At 37.8% G+C, this 18,408-nt stretch overlaps 1 protein-coding gene and 1 pseudogene across 2 annotated transcripts in view; one reads left to right on the top strand and one right to left on the bottom strand.

The window, feature by feature from the left end:
• PLCL1 (phospholipase C like 1 (inactive)) overlaps positions 1–18,408 on the top strand; it is a 333,051-nt gene that overhangs the window by 126,021 nt on the left and 188,622 nt on the right. The window lies entirely within an intron of this gene.
• LOC132671695 (small ribosomal subunit protein eS25 pseudogene) lies at positions 635–1,165 on the bottom strand (annotated as a pseudogene).

Raw genomic sequence — 18,408 nt, 5'->3', positions numbered from 1 at the left:
TGTTTTGTGCTTTGTACTTGGGATGGGTTGGGCAATGATCCCAAGGCTAATGATGAAAAGAAAAGTTACTTTCAAATCACCTCTGGAAAAAACTTGTTTGAATTTCAGACTCATCCCTTCAACTCTGATGTGACAACTCCATGTTTGTGTCTCACAGATACCTCAAGTTTTATATGTTTAAAGTCTTGATCTTCCCCTAGAAATATGCTTCTCTTCTAGTCTGCATGAGTAAATAATGCCTCTATCATCTTATAACATTGGGAGCCATCTTTGATGACTCCCTCTACATTTAGTGCATCATTAATTCACTTTGATTGCACTTCCAAAGTGTATTTCTTCTAAAAAGTTTTTATTTAAATTCCAGTTAGTTAACATACAGTATAATATTAGTTTCAGGTGTACAATACAGTGATTTAACACTTCCATACAACATCTGGTGCTCATCACAACATGTGCACTCCTTGATCTCCATCACCTATTTAACTCATCCCCCCAGAATATACCTTTACTCCACCAAGTTCCCAATTGTACCTCCATTGCTAGTGTTAGTCCAAGCCACCAACTCCTGAGCCTGGACTTCTGCAGTAACCTCCTAACTGATTTTATAACTCCCACATTTTTCTATCTCTTTTTTTGATTTAATGAGGTTTTTATTTTTCAAAATGTATAGTTGGTGGGATCTGTTCATGCATCTTCACCAGTAGCTGGGATATCTCCACCATTGGTGTTTCTGGTGTAAATTACTTGAGCTGTGTGCTTTGAAACCAGTTTAGTGAGTCCTTTACTAAGGAGCTCCTGAAGGGCTGCCCTGGCCAGGGAACCTTGAATCATTATTCTCTGAGAGACCATGGCTGGGGTTATAAGCTTATAGTTGGGAACTTCCTTACAGAGTTTGTCATATGTCACTTTGTCAAACAAGACCAGATTTTTAAGCTTGTCCTGAACTTTGCCTTTGGACCACTTCTTCTTTTTTTGGCCTTGCCCTCAGGTTTGTTAACTGGGTCTTTGTCTTTTTTGTCCGCCTTTCCGGTATCTTTCTTCTTCTTGTCATGCTTGGGTGGCATTGTGAAGCTTGGAGAGCAGCGACCACTCCTGCAGCCTCACTGAGATGTCAGACACAAAAAAGCTAACTTCCATGTTTTTTTCTTCTTCAAACTCTTCTCCACACAATGGTTAGAATATGGTACAAGCCATGCCACTGTAATGTGGTATCCCCAAAATAGAGTGTTTCAGCAAAGGTAGACATTGAATTCTCTCTCAAGTAATATTTAATTGAGGTGGGAGTTTTCAGCTAATGGGCTGTTCTACTATTGTCAAAACATCATTTCTATTTTGGGCCCCAGACTTCTACCAGCAGGTAGGAGGGAAAGGGCCAGCGGAACACATACCTTGTCTTTTTAGGGAGACTGCCTGGAAGTTTGGAGAGTTTATAAAACTTCCTGAAGGCCACACAGCTATTTGATGGCAGAGCTGATTGGATCCGAGTTTTGCGTGACTCAGAAGCTGTGAAACTACTCTTAGGGGGAAAGAAAATGTATAGCGGTTGCCTTCTAAATTAACATTGAGCCTGTTAAAATTCATATTTTGAAATAATTATGTAAAGTTTTCAATGATATAGAGTATGGCAGTATGAAGAGTGGAAGGATAAATAGAAATAAGAATATTTGAAAACCATATCTGTGGAGATAGGAAACAAATATACCACCACCATAAGGAAAAAAATATTCACCTTCCGCTGATGGTGTTAGAAACAGTTGAGAAAGAGAGTTTCTCTTGTGAGAGTTCTTAACTGCAAGGAGCAAAGCCCTCAATAAAATGAAAACCTTAATTTTCTATTCCTATCTCGGTTGCATTTACTAAATAGCTTTAATAGGAAGGTGTTACAAAGTGTAAACAGCTGCTCTCTCAAGCTAACATCAAGTGGAGAACAGGTGAAGTCAGACTTCAGGATACCTAAAGTCATGGCATTAGCCCTGGATTCTGATCCCTGGCTACACCCATGCCTGTGAGATCAGAATTCTGAGGATGGGCCCTGTTTTAGTTTGCTAAGATTGCCAGAACAAAGCATTACTGTGTAAGTGGCTCATGATTATTTATTTTCTGCAATTTATTTTCTCATGATTCTGGAGGCTAAAAGTCAGAGATCAAGGTGTCCGAGGGTTAGTTGCTTTTGAGGACTCTCCTCTGGGCTTGTAGATAGTATTCTTTTCCTCCCTGTTCCTTCGCATGGTTTTCCCTCTGTACTGGTCTATATCCTAATCTCTCCTCACTTTCTTCCCTATTCTTATAAGGATTAGGGGCCCACCCTCATGGCCTCATTTCACCTCTTTAAACAACTCATCTCCAAGTACATTCACATTCTGAGGATCTAGGTGTGGGACTTCAACATATGAATTTTGGAGGGACACAATTCAGCTCATAACAGGACCAAAGAACCACTGTTTTTAACTCCTGCCCCAAGTTGTTCCAATGTGCAGCCAAATTTGAGAGTCCACGCCCTATGTAGGATTCTCAAACCTGGCTCCATTAGAATCACCCACGTAGCTTTAAAAAAGTAAAAAAAACAAAACAAAACGAAACACCAGTACTTAGGCATCACCCTCAGAGGACTGATTTGATCTGTGTGGGCTGGGGTATTGTTAGTTTCTAAAAGGTCCCTGGTGACTTAAATATGTAGCCAGGTTTGAACACCGCTGTCCTAATGTACGTGTTTCTTAACTGTGTAAATAAAAGCATATCTTTATTTTTTTCCTTTGGAAATTCATAAGAAACAGTTCTTTTTGTGAAAGATGTATGTTCAACATAGTATTCATGTCTAAAAAAAGAGCTAAATATTTCTAAGGTGCTATAGTTTCAAATGTCAAGCATTGATTTTATAATATAGTTTTACATTAGACTTACTGTTTTTTTTTTATGCTTAATGAACACAAATCAAAGCAACTTGGGTATGTCACTCAGAAAGCCAATGAAGTTAGGTAACTGACACTTTAATGATTAAGATGACTGAAATGTCATAACTTTTATCACGGAATTTTTTTTAATGTAGCTTTTTTGTGCTTTATTCTTTTTTAGATCACAGAATTTCCCTTCCAGCAAATGCAATGTTTACAAAAATTTATTATTGAAATATAGTTGACATACAGTATTATATTAGTTGCAGGTGTACAGCATCGTGATTTGACAATTCTATATGTTGCTCAATGCTCACCACGATAAGTGTTATCACCATCTGTCACCATACAACGTTATTACAATGTTATTGACTATATCCAGGGCTGTACTTTTCATCTCTGTGACTTATTTATTTTATAACTGGAAGTTTGTACCTCTTAATCCCTTTACCTATTTCTAGTGAGGAAATTTCTTGATTAAAGAAGTGATGGTTTTCAGCTTTCAGAAGGAGGCTGGATTTTCCTTTCCAGATGATATCAAAATCTGATAGAAAGTCATTGATTTACTCAGGCCAATTTCTGTGTTTTGAAGTGAAGCCACTTATCTGGCATTTTTCATTAAGGCTTGAAAACAGCTGGCTGCTTCCCAGAATGCAGTACTGTGACAGAGATTATTTTATGAAGTCATGGATCAGCTTCCTTTGTAACTTGCTTTAGTTGATTATGTGTACATTTCTTCATTCTCTGGGCTTAAATGAAGGCTGCACTTGGGTGAGGAAACAGTATTATTGTTTCAATGATAAAAGACCATTTCTATCTTGCCATGTTCCATTGTCTTTCCCATTGCACCTTAATAATATTTTTGGTTTCAGTTTTTCTTCTGAACGTCATTTTTAAATACTATAAATACTGTGCTTTGAATTATGTAGTTTTAGAAACAGTATTTAAGATCATAAAACATCGTTTGAACTATATAAATATACTGTTCCAGGAGTGTAGTTCATTTTTATTTGTCCTTTCCCTCTTGATTTCTGACAGAGAGATCTGGGAAAGTGAGCTTTTAATGAAAACAAAACAAATTAAGAAAAAAAACCCTACTGTTATTACAAATGTACAGTATGTAATCACTTTCTAAAGTTGTGAGATACCATGTCTATCTGAAACAGAAAGAATTCTAAGGGCTGAGACTAAACTAGACTTAAGTATATCAGTAAGTGTAGACACCTTTTTTTAAGAGCACTTAAGAGCGTAGCCCTAGAAATTCATTAGCAAAGACTCCCAAACCGAGGAATCAAATAGTATGTTTTTCTTTTACTCAAACTGAGGACTGACCTGGGACACAAGTGCCCACATAGAATGAGGCAATGATTGTCTCAATGAAGGGAGCTACTTTTGGTTGAAAATTGAATAACAAAGAATGAGAAATGAGGTTTTGTGTTTCGGTTTTAATCATTTTTGCCGTGGAACCAGGAGGTGAGATTTGGTCAGCAACTTAATGCTGCTGTAATTCTCAGTTGTTGTGTGGATTATTAGCCCTCACAATTCTACTTTCTCTCTTCCTTTTGCTGACAGAGGAAATAACAAAACCCCATAGATAATGGCTCATGACAAACATTTATACTTTGGCTTCACTTGTGCCTTTTAATACTGTTTTATCTGTATCTTGGGGATCACTATTAAGTGGCTTCCAGACTTAACTACTCATAAAGATCTCTTGGGAAGCCTTTAAAAATTGATCTCCCAGTTTCCTCCTGGACCTGTTGAATCAGAAATACTGAGTATGAGGATGTGGAATCTTTGTTTGACACCCTTCCTGAGTGATTCTTGATATGGCCAACCTTTTCCTTGTCCAGGAATGGTCTCTGGGGACTCATGGTGGTCCAATTTTGGAAGATGACTGTTCTCAATTCCTTCCACTCTTCTAAGTTTCCAGTCCTAACTTCCTCATCAGAAGATGACTGGGTCCTTCCTTTCAGTCAAAAAGTAAGGCCATTCTGGATATATTCCTCATGTTCCCTTTTGTTTCTCTCAGAATCGTGTCTCTGGTTATTGTCTTCCTTTGAATTTCACAGGAAAGAGCTCCTGGTTGAAAAGTAAACTCCACTTTTGTTTTTCAGTTTATTCATTTTCACTTTAAAAAAATTATTTTAGAGAGAGAGTGAGAGCGTGCAAATGGGGGAGGGGGCAGAATGAGATCGAGAATTCCAAGCATACCCCACACCCAGCGTGGAACCTGAAGTGGGGTTTGACATGGGGCTCGATCCCATGACCCCGGGATCATGATCTGAACTGAAATCAAGTGTGAGATGCTCAACCAATTGAGCCACCCAGGTGCCCCTATCTATTTTCATCTTTAATTTCCCTTCATACCACATCTGATCCCTCCCTCCCTTTTTTAAATTACATAGTTTCTCTTTGCCTTTGAAGAACACAGATTTTTCCTATCTGGAAAATTTTTGCCCCATAATCCCTGATACAATTGAATTTCTGTCTTTTCCCCACCAAAATTCCAGAAAGACCAATGTAGTTCTCCCTCGCCACTAAGCTTTGGGGCTCTTGTTTCTACCATTCTAAACCTCCCCCTGCCTCCTCAGTAATTTCCTCTAATTATGAAATCAATTTTCTTTTCTGGAAGTTAGATTGGCATTTCAAAGCAGGAAATAAAAAGTATGAGGAGAACTATAAGGAAATTTTTTTTCCATCTTCTTTAGAAAATGAAATTAGAAATACACAAAGGATACATAACCTATCTATTACAAACATTTGATAAGTAAGTATAGTTGTACCAATAAAAATTCTGGCCTCCCTTAAAAGATAAGATCAGAAGATAAATCTGTCCAAATTTATCCTTGACATATCACAAATTCTTTTGTCTAATGGTTCATAACTAAGGCTTTGATTATAGTACCTCGTGATGGATACTTAGATAGCTTATTGCAAGATGTTTTAAACAGACCTCTCCCAATTTGGAAATTTTTTTGTCTTGTATAATGTAGGCATCTCATTATTACTGGAATATCAGAATAATTGCCACATTCTCTGGAGTTGCCCATAATTTATAAACTATTTTATTTTTCTTTATTTCCTAATTATTTAAGTTAAAAATTATGGTGAAAGTATTACATAAAAATTATTAAGTCAAATAACTTTTATAGTGCATATAACAAAAAAACGATATTCTTTTTTCTCTTACCACCTTGTTTCACTTAATAGAAGAACCATCTCAGTGTTTTTAGCTGTTTATTCTGGCATTTACTTCCCTATTTGAAAATAATATGATTGATTTTCATTGATTAATCATTTTTACTCTCTTCTAGGGTATTTGAGGATTCTTAGTTTTACCTCCTCTTTAAGTTCAAAATCCCACATGAATTACTGTTATTTCCAAGCATCTGAAATGTGATTAACTTCACTAAATAATTTGGTTTATGTAGTAAAGTAAAAAATTTACTTCCTCCTTACATAATTTATTATGTCTAAATTTCTGTATTTTTTTAAAAAAGTTTATTTTGAGAGAGAGAAAGAGAGAGAGTGAATGAGTGCAGGGGGTGGGGGTGGACAGAGCGACAGAGAGATTCCAAGGAGGCTCTGCGCTGACAGCATGGAACCTGATATGGGGCTTGCACTCACAAACCATGAGATCATGACCTGAGCTGAAATCAAGAGTTGGATGCTTAGCCTACTGAGCTACCCAGACGCTCCTATTATGTCTAAAATTTTAGTTACATCTTTTCCCAGTATCTTCTTATAACTATGTAAGTGCTTTCCACAGTTGAGTGATCTACTGTGTGATTGCATTTCTTTTCTTATTTTTGTTGTTATTTTACCTGGAGTTAATAATTGCCTCATTTTTTTCCCTTTAATTTTTCTGGAATGCTATGTCTTCCAACACCCTCTAACAGTTCTGCAAAATATCTCTCAGTACAGTGTTCTATATGCTCAAGCAGCCAGATAATTTACCAACTCCTTTTTTTCCTGCTTCTTGGAGGCCCTCTGCCTCCTGCCCCAGTGTGCACTGTGTTCACGGGGTCTGAGGCACAGCTATCATTCTGGGATTGCCCACTGTGTCTCTCTATGTTTCCTAAATCCACATTGTCTTTCTTCTTATATATTTTTTTGTGTTTGGAAAGGCGTATCCTTTAGTGACCTCTTGAAAAAGTGTGTTTGGAAATGAATTTTTGGGCTTTGCATGTCTAAGTGGACTAATTCACTGTAGGATGATCAGACAAGTTAGTCAGATCTTTTGTTGAGGGGCCCACCCACTCATAAAATAACATTATACATAAATCTTTTCTCTTGGGTAGTTTAGTATCATCAGAGAAGGATCTTCAGTCACTTGACAAGGGGAATGCAACCTGAATACTAATGTTCTGGAGTTGAAGGAACTCTGTGATCACTGTACAGATTTTCACATATTAGATCTGTTTCAGCATTGTACCTTTCACTTGCCCTCTTTTGTGACTGCTGTACCTGAGTCTGAAACCCCACTGTCCATTTTCTCTGGAAAATAAACTTCGGATTTCTAGTGGGTGCTGAATTTGCGAGCGGTGGTATGCTGGTAGATGTTTAACAACTAGCTCTCTGAAAAAAATCAAAACAGAACAAAACACGGATTTATTGAATTTTCCAGCTTCTCGCAAATGCTCAAACTATAGTTGATTTCAAGCTACCAATGTGAGGTCACTGCAGAGTTCACTCTTGCAAGCTGGTACGAGCCAGCTGCAGCCCACCAGTGATTGAGAGTTTAAAAATCCCTTCATTTTAGCAACTGCCGTTACTTTCATCTTCCAAAGTACCCAGCATCTCCATTTCGTAAGCATTTCCAGGGGCAAATTGGCTTGCTTCTTGTAGTCATTGGCTTGACTTTTCTCCTCTCTGCTAAAATGTTTCCTCCATCTGCTTTCCATCTTCAAATGTTGGACTATAGTCACTTCTTCATTTCACTAAAGTTGGAGTTTGTGTTTTTGTTTCCTGTCATCTTTGTGGTTTTAGAATTTTGAGACCAGAAGGGAGCAAAAATGCCTTTACTTTGCCATCAGGAAACCAAAAGTTCTACTCATTTTTCTAAATAAAAACTAGAGTTACAAAATGACACCTGTTGTTGTTAATAGTATTTTTAATAATCTGGTCTAAATCTTTAAGAACCTAATTCATAATATAAGTTGCTGAGAAGTAATTTTTTACTTTGCTACATAGAGCAAATTATTTAGTGCAGCTCTGTAGTACATACATTTCAGATCAGGGCATGCTTGAAGTTAAGCAATTTGTGGTGGGATTTTGAACTTAAAAGATGTGAAGGAATGTGGGTTAGTGGAGAGAGAGATCAAGTGTTGAGTTAGTTACCTTGTGTTGGACTGTCATAGGTCCTTTATCAGATATTATAGCCAAAGGCAATATTGAGCTCTGAGGAAGGTAATTTTTGGGAGAGGTTGGGTAAGGGTGGGGATGGGGGCATGTTTATTCAATTTCCAGGTTAGAAATACAGAATTAGAAATATACAATATCCTAATAAAATGTGTATACCTTTTAGATGTTAATAGCAAAACCATCCTGTTAGTTTTTTTTTTTTGTTTTTTTTTTTTTTTCTATTTTATGGTCAGCAGTGATCTGTGAGCCAGAATAACGTAGGGGTAAAGCATAGAATCCTCTGTGTTTCTGTCTCAGAGTGTGACTCTGCCAATTGCTAGTCATGGGATTTGAGCAAGTTTCTTTATCTCTTAGTGCCTCAGAATTCTCATCTATAAAATTAAGATCAGAATAGAAACTCCTCTTAGGCTTGTTTTGAGGTTTAAGTAAGTTTACATTAAGGCAGTTATAATGTATGAAGCATAGTAAGTGCTTGATAAATGATAGTTATAATTAATGTTACTGTTGCTCCTGGGACTAGTTGGCATTGGTTAATACCTGTCTACTTGCTTATTAAAATAAACATTAATATGCATTAATGTCACATTAAAGTCATAATGCACACACATTTCATTGGAATGTTCTTTTGTAACTTCATCACCCTTCCAATAATTTAGCAGACATAAATGCAGCACCAACTATGTATAATTTTACTGGGCTAAATGCTGAGGTTATAAAGTTTCCTAAATGGACTTGTTATTTGGACAAAAATTAATATTAGAACCTTTCCTCATTCTTCACAGCAAAATACACTCCAGGTGGATCAAATAGTTAAACCTAAAAAAAAAAAATAGAGCAATAGAAGTACTGATGGGAGATATGACTGAGTATTTTAATATATTTGGAGTAGAAGAAGCTTTTCTATTTACTGACATAAAATCAGAAACATTAACACTAAAGATGGGTACATTTTACAAAATAAAAATTTAAGTTCTGACTGAGGGAGGAATCACCAAAACAAAGTCAAGAGTGAAATGCAAACTGGGAAAAATAATGACAGCACATATGATAGATAGGAGTAAATTTAATTGCCAATTAACTGGAAAATGGCAGACAGCCTAAAAGAAAACTACAAGAACAGGCCACTCACAGAAAAAGATGTTACAAATGTAAAGATACGCAAAATAAAGATATGCAAGGTTGTTTACTAAAATTTAAAGAAATTTAAATCAAACAAAAGATATTTTTCATTTATTGGGAATAGTGGTGTGGGTAGAGTGGGAGGAGACATATACACAAACATAAAACCACCATTTCCAGAGTTCTGAGTCAAGAGAGAATATCCTTTGGGTGGTGAGATTATTTTGGCTTCTGACTTGAGTGCCCAGCCCCCTCCTTACCTCTTTCAATATACCTTCTTGAGTGCTCATTTCTTCCAGTTTTGTTTCCTTGGAAAAATGAGTTGGCAGATTACCTGAGGTTTAACGAGGCCTTCCAGCTGTGCATTAGTCATAGGTAGCGATTACTTCACACTCCTATGAGCCAAGCATGTTCAACATTTTAAAAAAACCTCCCTTCTGAAGAGCTAGAGTTGGTTGATGTGTGGCCATGTGGTTTGATTTTGATATTGTTTTCTGAGACCTTCTGCTGTAGATCCCTATATACATCGTCCTCAGAGGCACTGTTTCTAGAGAAAAACAAACCTTAGAGCTTCTAGGGGAGAAAGGGACTAGATTGGTTTGTTTGTGGGTTCATTTATTCAGTAAATATTTGTTGAGTACTTAGTATATGTCAGATAGTATTCTAATCATTGGGCATGTAAGAGTGAACGTAAGTTTTCATGGAGCTTATTTTTAGAACGGGACAGTTTAAAAAGTTAAATAAAAATTTCAGATGGCTGTTGTGAAGAAGGTAAAGTCAGGTAAATAAAGAGTAGAAGGATGTAGATGGTCAGATAAATATATACATATGTACATGTATTATGCACACACTATAATAGTGCTTCTCAAACTTTACTGTATATCAGAATCAACTGTAGGGCTTATTTATTATTATTATTTATTATTTATTTTTAATTTATTTAACAAAGAGAGAGCACAAGTGGAGAGAGAGAGAGAGAGAGAGAGAAAGAGAGAGGGAGAGAGTGAGAGGGAGAGAGAATTCTAAGCAGGCTCCACACTCAGCGTATGGCCTGATTGTGGGGCTTGATCCCACAACCCCGAGATCATGATCTGTGCTGAAATCAAGAGGTGGACCTCAGTCAACTGAGCCACCCAGGCGCCATACCTGTGGGACTTATTAAAACATTAAGATTGTTGTGCTCTTTCCTTCAGAGGTTTTGATTTCATAGGGGCCTGATATGGGACCTGGGAATTTACACTTTTAAAAAATTGTGAAGTGTTGCTGCTATAGAGACTATACCTTGAGAGCCACTGGTGTAGGTTATTTGGTGGTCCCAGAAAGCCTCCAAAGAGGTGATATATTTGGGCAGAGACCTGAATGATGGGAAGGAACCAGTGAGATGAAGATGGTCAGTGGTGGGGGGTAGAGGGTGGGAATGAAGAGCTTTCCAGATGAAGCAGACAAACTGTGGTTTGAAGAAAGCCGAGAGACTAGTGGGGCTGCAGGGTAATGAATGGAGGGGATGGAGGCAAGAGATGGAATCAGAGAGGGTAGACCATGGAGAGCAAGGCTGAGAATGATAGATTTAGACCCTTTGTAACTGTATAAAATTAAGATTTTATTTCAAGTATGATGGAAAGCCATGGAGAAGTAGAGGACATAACTAGGTTTATTTTTTAGTGCTAGAATGGATTTTGTAAGAGGTTAAAAGTGAATGAGGAGACCAGTTAGAAAGTGTTATGATTATCCAGGATAAAAGTGATATTGGCTTTGTTTAGGCTATAGTGGTGGGGATGGTGAAAAATGGGATACAGATGGTGGATGGGATTTCAGGTAAAACAAAAGGGACTTGCTGGTGGATTGGATAATGAGAAGTGAGAAAGAGGGAGCAGGCTCAACTATGATTCCAATGTCACCTTTCAACTAGTGAAAGGTGACACCAGTAACTGTGAACATTGGAGTAGAAACAGATTTGGGGAGAAATAAAAAAGCTTTTATTTATTTATATTTTTTTAACTCAAAGATGCCTTTAAGAATGGTGAAGAACCAGATATTTTTAGGGAAAGAGAGTGGGAATGAGGGTGAACCCATGCCTTGCTCCTTTGACAGGTCTGTTGTGATAGCTGACTAGGACAGGATTATTGTTCATGTGGATGTCACATACATCTTGGAAGCTGTAACTTCTGTAATGTGTGGCTTTTTAAATGGGTGAATAGAATCATGGCAGGAGCTTTCTAGAAAACTGTAAGCTTGAGCTGGTGGGCGCATGGTAGGCACTCAATAAACATTTAAAAAATTTTTTTTAATGTTTTTATTTTTATTTTTGAGACAGAGAGAGACAGAGCAGGGGAGGTTCAGAGAGAGGGGGAGACACAGAATCCGAAGCAGGCTCCAGGCTCTGAGCTGTCAGCACAGAGCCTGATGCGGGGCTTGAACTCATGGAGTGTGAGATCATGACCTGAGCTGAGCCACCCAGGCGCCCCAATAAACATTTGTTAAATTAATGAATGAATGAGTGAACTGGGAACTTTTATATATCAAGCCTATTTATCATTCTGATGGGTGATATGTCTTCAGATTTCATTATGTAGGGAATATCAAATATCCACTGGTAAAGATTATGTCTCAATTAGATTATCATAAAGTATTTAACTGGTCAGATGAATCCAAATGGGTAGAGGGTTTTTGGTGTAAGCAGTGTTGTGTTTCTTGTGATACCTAAGGCAAAGAGACAGTAAGTTGGTCTAAGACCTGTCTGGATTTCTAGTTCCATGTCTGTTTATCTTTTTGCTTTTTCTCATGAGCCAGTGCCATCTATGGTTTTAGCAGAATCAGACCAGATTTGGAACCTGGCTTCACAGAAAGATCTCCTGTTTCTCTGTAGGCCAATATGAAGAGAGGTTTCAGGGCAAGAACTCCTGTAAACCAGCTTGGTGCAGTGTGTAATATGGGATCATAGGGGACTTAACTGAGATTTCAGAGATGATCAATATCTGCCTATAAGTGCCTTTTCTGATGAACCAAAAGTCAGAATTTGTTTCTGAAAAGGAGAGTCAGTTGCCATAGGTAGAGAAATCAGAGAAGAGGTTGAGAATGGTTGTCAGACTGTATTCAGATGCCCAAACTTGTGAATGAGCAGATGGCCCCTAAATCATGGAGTGGATAGCTTTCCAAACTCATTTCTCCTTACTAGCTCCATTAGGGACCAATGATTCCACTTTAGTCTTGTGAAATGGGAATTGCAAGTTAAATCCAGTGGTGCCTGGGTGGCTGTCAGTTAAGGGTCTGACTTCAGCTCAAGCCATGATCTCATGGTTCGTGGGTTCAAGCCCTGTGTTGGGCTCTGTGCTGACAGCTCAGAGACTGGGTCGTGCTTCAGATTCTGTGCCTCTGTCTCTCTCTGCCCCTGCCCCATGCACACTCTTTCTCAAAAATAAACATTATAAAAAGTAAAAGAAGTTAAATCCATATCTTAACTATCATCCAAGTTCTTCTGAAGGGAGGAAAACTGTAATAATAGCCTGATGATTCACTTAGGGACATAATTGAAGCTGGAGAACATGTTGGAGGCTAGACCCAAGGTCACAGAGGAGAAAGGGTAAGTTGACATCCTGCTATAAGGAAGGGAGTTTATTGCACTCTTTCCAAGCAGGTAAATAGAAAAAGAGAGGAGAGAGAAGTTGCAGATGCTGCAAAGCTAGGTGAAGGGACCTGTGGAAATAGTCCAGTCGTAGGATGGCCAAAAGATAATTTAAGAAGAGATGCTCAGTGTTCAATTTGAAATAGTTTGCTTTGCTCTCATGTAAACTCCTTTTACGTCTCCCTTTAAATAATTGACAAAGTCTCTAATATTCATGGAAGCTTAATATGAGTGGGGTATTGGGTGGGGAACTCAAGGAAGCTTGAGTTTGGCATTGGGTCTAATGGTGGAGGGAAGACAGGATGTAGGAGTTGAATTGACCTCAAGAATGCAAGTTCTGTGCCATCTGCATCCTCTACACACCTAAGGAATCCTCAGTAATTTGGGGCAGGACTTTGGTGAGAGACCCAAACCCCAGGTGACTCTTGAGTTGTAAAATTTTGGATAGCAAAGATGATTTCTCTTGAAAAATTTAGAATTTTTGCTCTTTTAAAGTGATTTGGACCCCATAGCTCTTCTTCATCTTTACTAGATGTTTCATTAAACCCATGTTCCTGACTCATGGTTTTTTTCACTATCTGCTTCTCTAACTAGTGCAGTCTCTTTTGTCTGATCTACCTTTGTTTTGGATCTGGCTCTTTCCCTCACTCTTATGGCCTTGTGGGAAATGAATTATTCACTTCTGTACCTGGGTAGGGGACTGTTGTGCCCTGCCTAGCACCTGAACCCGGAAGACCTCTGATCACCCAGGAAGGAAGAGCAGACATGACTAATATTCTGGAAATTGTTTTCCTAAGTGTGAGTATGGGTAGACATTTGTTTTTCAAAAGTCATGTATGCCATGATCACATGGATTTAAACAGGTAAGGCCTTATGGCACTTTAAATGATATTAAGAGATCATTTCACTTAAGAGAGAAAGAAGGCAATAAAAGATTCATTATTAGCCATATTGTAAACCCTAGAGCCAATGCCTTGAAAATACTTTGTATACTGCTAACATCAAAGTCAGCACATATGCTTTTGGAGGAAATAATTAAAAATACTAATATAAGATAGTTTAAAAAATATTTTAATACTTCTACTAAGTCTATTTTGCTACTTCAGAATTTGCTAAATAGAAGCAAGCAGAATTTTCAGCTAGGAATGTGGTTTATGTGTGGATACTGACATTTTGACTTCATTCTAACAGTTGCTTAATATTCTCCTCTAATGAAATTGTTTCCAGTAATAAAATTGCATTGCAAAAACTTCTTAGGTTATCTAAGGCCAAAATTAGACACCTAGAATAACAAGAAAATAATTCTTGCCTGAGGACTGCTCTAGACAAGAGAAGCATGGTTGTGAAATCATTGTAAATGCATTTCTGCCTGTAGAATTTGCTAGGAAGGAGGTTCATTATGTTTCAGCTAAAGAGTCTGGAAGTGGGAATGGTGGAAACAGTGGGCTGAGAAGATCAGGGATACAATAAGTTACTTGACTTGAACGGCTATACAATTTATGGTCCGTGGTTAAGTTTGGTGAAGGTTTAGTAACAAAATGACAAACATATGTTTTCATACCATGCTGACTGTTGAAAAAAAATTGCCTATAAATACCTGTAGTGGTCTGCCCTTGTTGTCTATCCAACACCATCCTCAGTCTTTCTTTTGGGAACAGCACCTTCTTACCTTTGGAAATGACTCAAGCTTCATTCTAAAAGTGTTCCTTTGGGTTGGGAAATTTATAAAGTGTGAAACCAAGGAGATTCTGATGGCCAGGTTTGCTGCCCAAAGGAGGAAAGCAGTCTACAGTGAAAGGGTCAGTTTGCAGTTCTTGCAGTCTGAGTGTTCAGTCCCTTAATAATGAAGGACACTTTAGTGTGCTTCCTGTATATTTTTACTTTGCTTAAACTGATCTAAACTTTGTTTCTGTTACTTAGCAAAAAGAATCCTGATGAACACATAGACGCTATAGGTAGGAAAGATGCTTTATTAAAGGCTGGGAGGCTGGCACCAAAGTAACTCTGAGGTTTATAACCCTCTAAATTAATTGGTTGTTGGACATGACTGAGGAACATAGACTTGGGTTGGTAGAAGTTCCATTGATTAAGTGATGGATTATTTTCTGATAAATATTTAATGGTCCACAAGACCAGTCAAGGGACCTAAAGACTAATCAGTCCCTTTTGGTTGGTTAGCACAGTTGTCCAAACTCATTTTGTTTGTGTGATGAGTGTTCATGATTTACTGGGACTGATAGGACCCTATCACTGTGTCCCCTACTTGAGCAAATAGGTCCTTTCTGAAGCCCGAGTCAGGACAGCTTTGGAGTATACACTTGACAATATGGTCAAATAGTGAAAGTTGATGCCCTGTCTTAAACCTTCCCAGTTCTTTTTTATTTTATTTTATTTTATTTTTTTTTAAACATTTATTCACTTTTGAGAGACAGAGACAGAGCATGAGTAGGGGAGGGGCAGAGAGAGAGGGAGACACAGAATCCAAAGCAGGCTCCAGGCTCTGAGCTGTCAGCACAAAGCCTGATGTGGGGCTCGAACTCACGGACTGTGAGATCATGACCTGAGTTGAAGTCAGATGCTTAACCGATTGAGCCACCCAGGCCCCCTAAACCTTCCTAGTTCTAAGTCCATACCCTCTTGCTCATCGGCCAAAGAATTTAATAAACTATTCTCTGTTGAAGTGAAATTCATTGATAAAGGCTTATTTTGTTTCCCTTTCCAGTTAGTACTTACCTTTAAATGCACCGGAGCAAGCTAGTTGTGGATTTAATGTACTATGGTAGGAAGAGGGGAGAAATGACATTTTTGTGGAAGCACCACCCAGTTACCAGTAGGAGAAGCCATTACATTTATTAATGCTGGAATTCTTCCTAGCAGTGAGTCTCCATAGAGCATAACCACTCTTTGTAAATAGTATTTTATACCATCTATTCTGATGTGAATCCTACATTATTGCTTTTATGTGAATGAATCATACTTCCACATAGTACAATAATATGTACCATTTGTAGAGAGCTGCCATGTGCTAGATACTGCTGGTGCTTTCACACACTGTATCTCATTTAATTCATCTTCAGAACAATGTTATTTTACAGGAGAGAAAAACTAAGCACAGAGAAGTTAAGCAGCTTGGCTAAAGTCATAAGTCTAATGAGAGGGCATAACTCAGAAGACACACACCAATGTTGTATTTTTTAAATTGGACTCCTTGCCTGTATGAGTTACCTCCTTACCTGCCTTTCTTAGGTGGGGAGTGGGATGTGGTTGCCATCACAATCTCAAGGGAGAAGAAGGCCTTTGGGCAGCTTGCATGGATCATGATCTAACCCAGCTGTGGAAGAATCTTTTCTCTCTCTCTCTCTTCTTTAAATTTTATTTTATTTTGAGAAAGAGAGGTGGGGAGAGGGGGAGAGAATCCCAAGCAGACTCTGCACTGTCAGCTCGTATCCTGACATGGGGTTTGAACTCATGAACTGTGAGATCATGACCTGAGTCAAAATCAGGAGTAGAATGTTTAACTTACTGAGCTACCCAGATGCCCCAAGAATCTTGATATCAAGTAAGGATCACTAAATGTTACACATAGACTGAGTTCAGGTTGATTATCTCCTATTTTTTCAGAGGGTAATTCCTTGGGGTTTTTGGGAAATATTACATGGTACCTTATGGTGATTGAGTTACTGATTGAGAATCTATGGGTCTATTAATAATGTCTTATGATTCTGATTCCTAGAGGTATGTCAGATGTAGTTCATACCTGAAAGTTATAAATGGACTAGATTATACTCTTGCTTAATATGTTAATATATTAATAATTGACATCTCACCAGTAACTCCATTTTAGAGGCATCTGGATTAATGTACTGATACTCTCCTACTAAATTGAATTAGGTCTTTAAGGATCAAAATCTTTTCTAAATATTTTATTGTATTTTCGAAGTGTTTTTAATAACACTTTGTATATTCCAGATTTTTTAAAAAAATTTTGTTCTGTTTTTTCTAACTTCCTAAGTAAACACCAGTGCCATTGTAGGGTAAATCTGCATGAATCTTGACTGGTTCACAATCTGGAAATAGTATACAACTCCGTGAGGGGACAAAACTCAAGCTATCTTGCCCTATGTGTATATGGCTGATCTTTTATTTTTCTGCCTTGACTGTGTCCCAGTATGTAACACTGGTGTTGGTACCCCATCATTTGGGTACATGAATAGTTAGAAATAAAGGTGTGTAAGAGAGCTTTGCTATACCAGATGTAGGACCTTAATCCTTACTTTTCTAGACCTTAGAATGAGGTGACTGAGAGAAATTATCTGCAGGTTTCATTCCAACTTAAAAGCTGGAATTTTCTAATGCTGGAGAATTAGAGATTTGTTTTCTGGTGTCTGACCACAAAGCCTTTTGGAGGTAGAATAAAATACCACAAATTATGTTGTTCACTGTGTTGGGATAGAAGTTGAAGGCAGGAAGGCGTGCAGAGAGCCTTGATTTAGTTTCTCAGATGGCTTGCCCCCTGTTTCCTTCAAAATGATGGGCAGAGATTTTAATGTTTATCATGTTTTGACAATCTGTGATTTCTTTTATAAGCAATCATCATAGTGGATGTCAAGAACTATGTGGTAATTGACAATTATTCTGTGGTATCACGTAATATGTGTGCATCTGGGAATAAAGGTTTTAGAGAATTTTTTGGCTAAAGTATGGTTACACTCAGAAAGGAGGAGCTTTGTAAGTGAGAGCAGCTCCAGACTTCTATGAATTTCATGTTTAAGTTCATTAATGGCAGGGACTGTTTTTGGTATTCTGCAATGTGCACTATTCCTTTGTCTTTCTATATGCCAATTATGGGAGAAGGTGATAGTGGTGATTTATTTTAATTTAGATGCCAAAGAGTATTGAAATAACTTTTTTCTTTGAGAAGAAACATTTCAGAAATGTTTTAAGAATTTGAGAATGGTGGGGCGCCTAGGTGGCTCAGTCAGTTAAGCATCTGACTCTTGGTTTTGGCTCAGGTCGTGATCTCACAGCTTTGTGGGTTCGAGTCTTGCATTGGGTTCTGTGCTGACAGTGTGGAGCCTGCTTGAGATTCTTTCTCTCTCTCTCTCTTGAGAGAGTGGGGTCCCTCCCCCACTCATGCTGTCTCTGTCTCTCTCAAAATAAATAAATAAACGTAAAAAAAGAATTTAAGAATGCTATGTCAAGAATTACTATACTGAAATTAGGAAGAGTTACTAATTATAATGGGAATATATATACAAACACACCCACACTCATTTTCTAGGTGTATATGCTAATTAATATCAGAACATTCTACATTTTAGGAACAGATACCATTACCACTTCTATTAATCTTTTCCTTCCCATACCTACACCCATTAGCTTAATTAAGGCATTTATCACCACCCTTCT

This window comes from Panthera onca, chromosome C1 (genome assembly GCF_046562875.1).
Source record: "Panthera onca isolate mPanOnc1 chromosome C1, mPanOnc1 haplotype 2, whole genome shotgun sequence".
In the NCBI taxonomy this organism is placed as follows: Eukaryota; Metazoa; Chordata; class Mammalia; order Carnivora; family Felidae; genus Panthera; species Panthera onca.
This window is presented reverse-complemented; position numbering and strand designations above follow the sequence as displayed.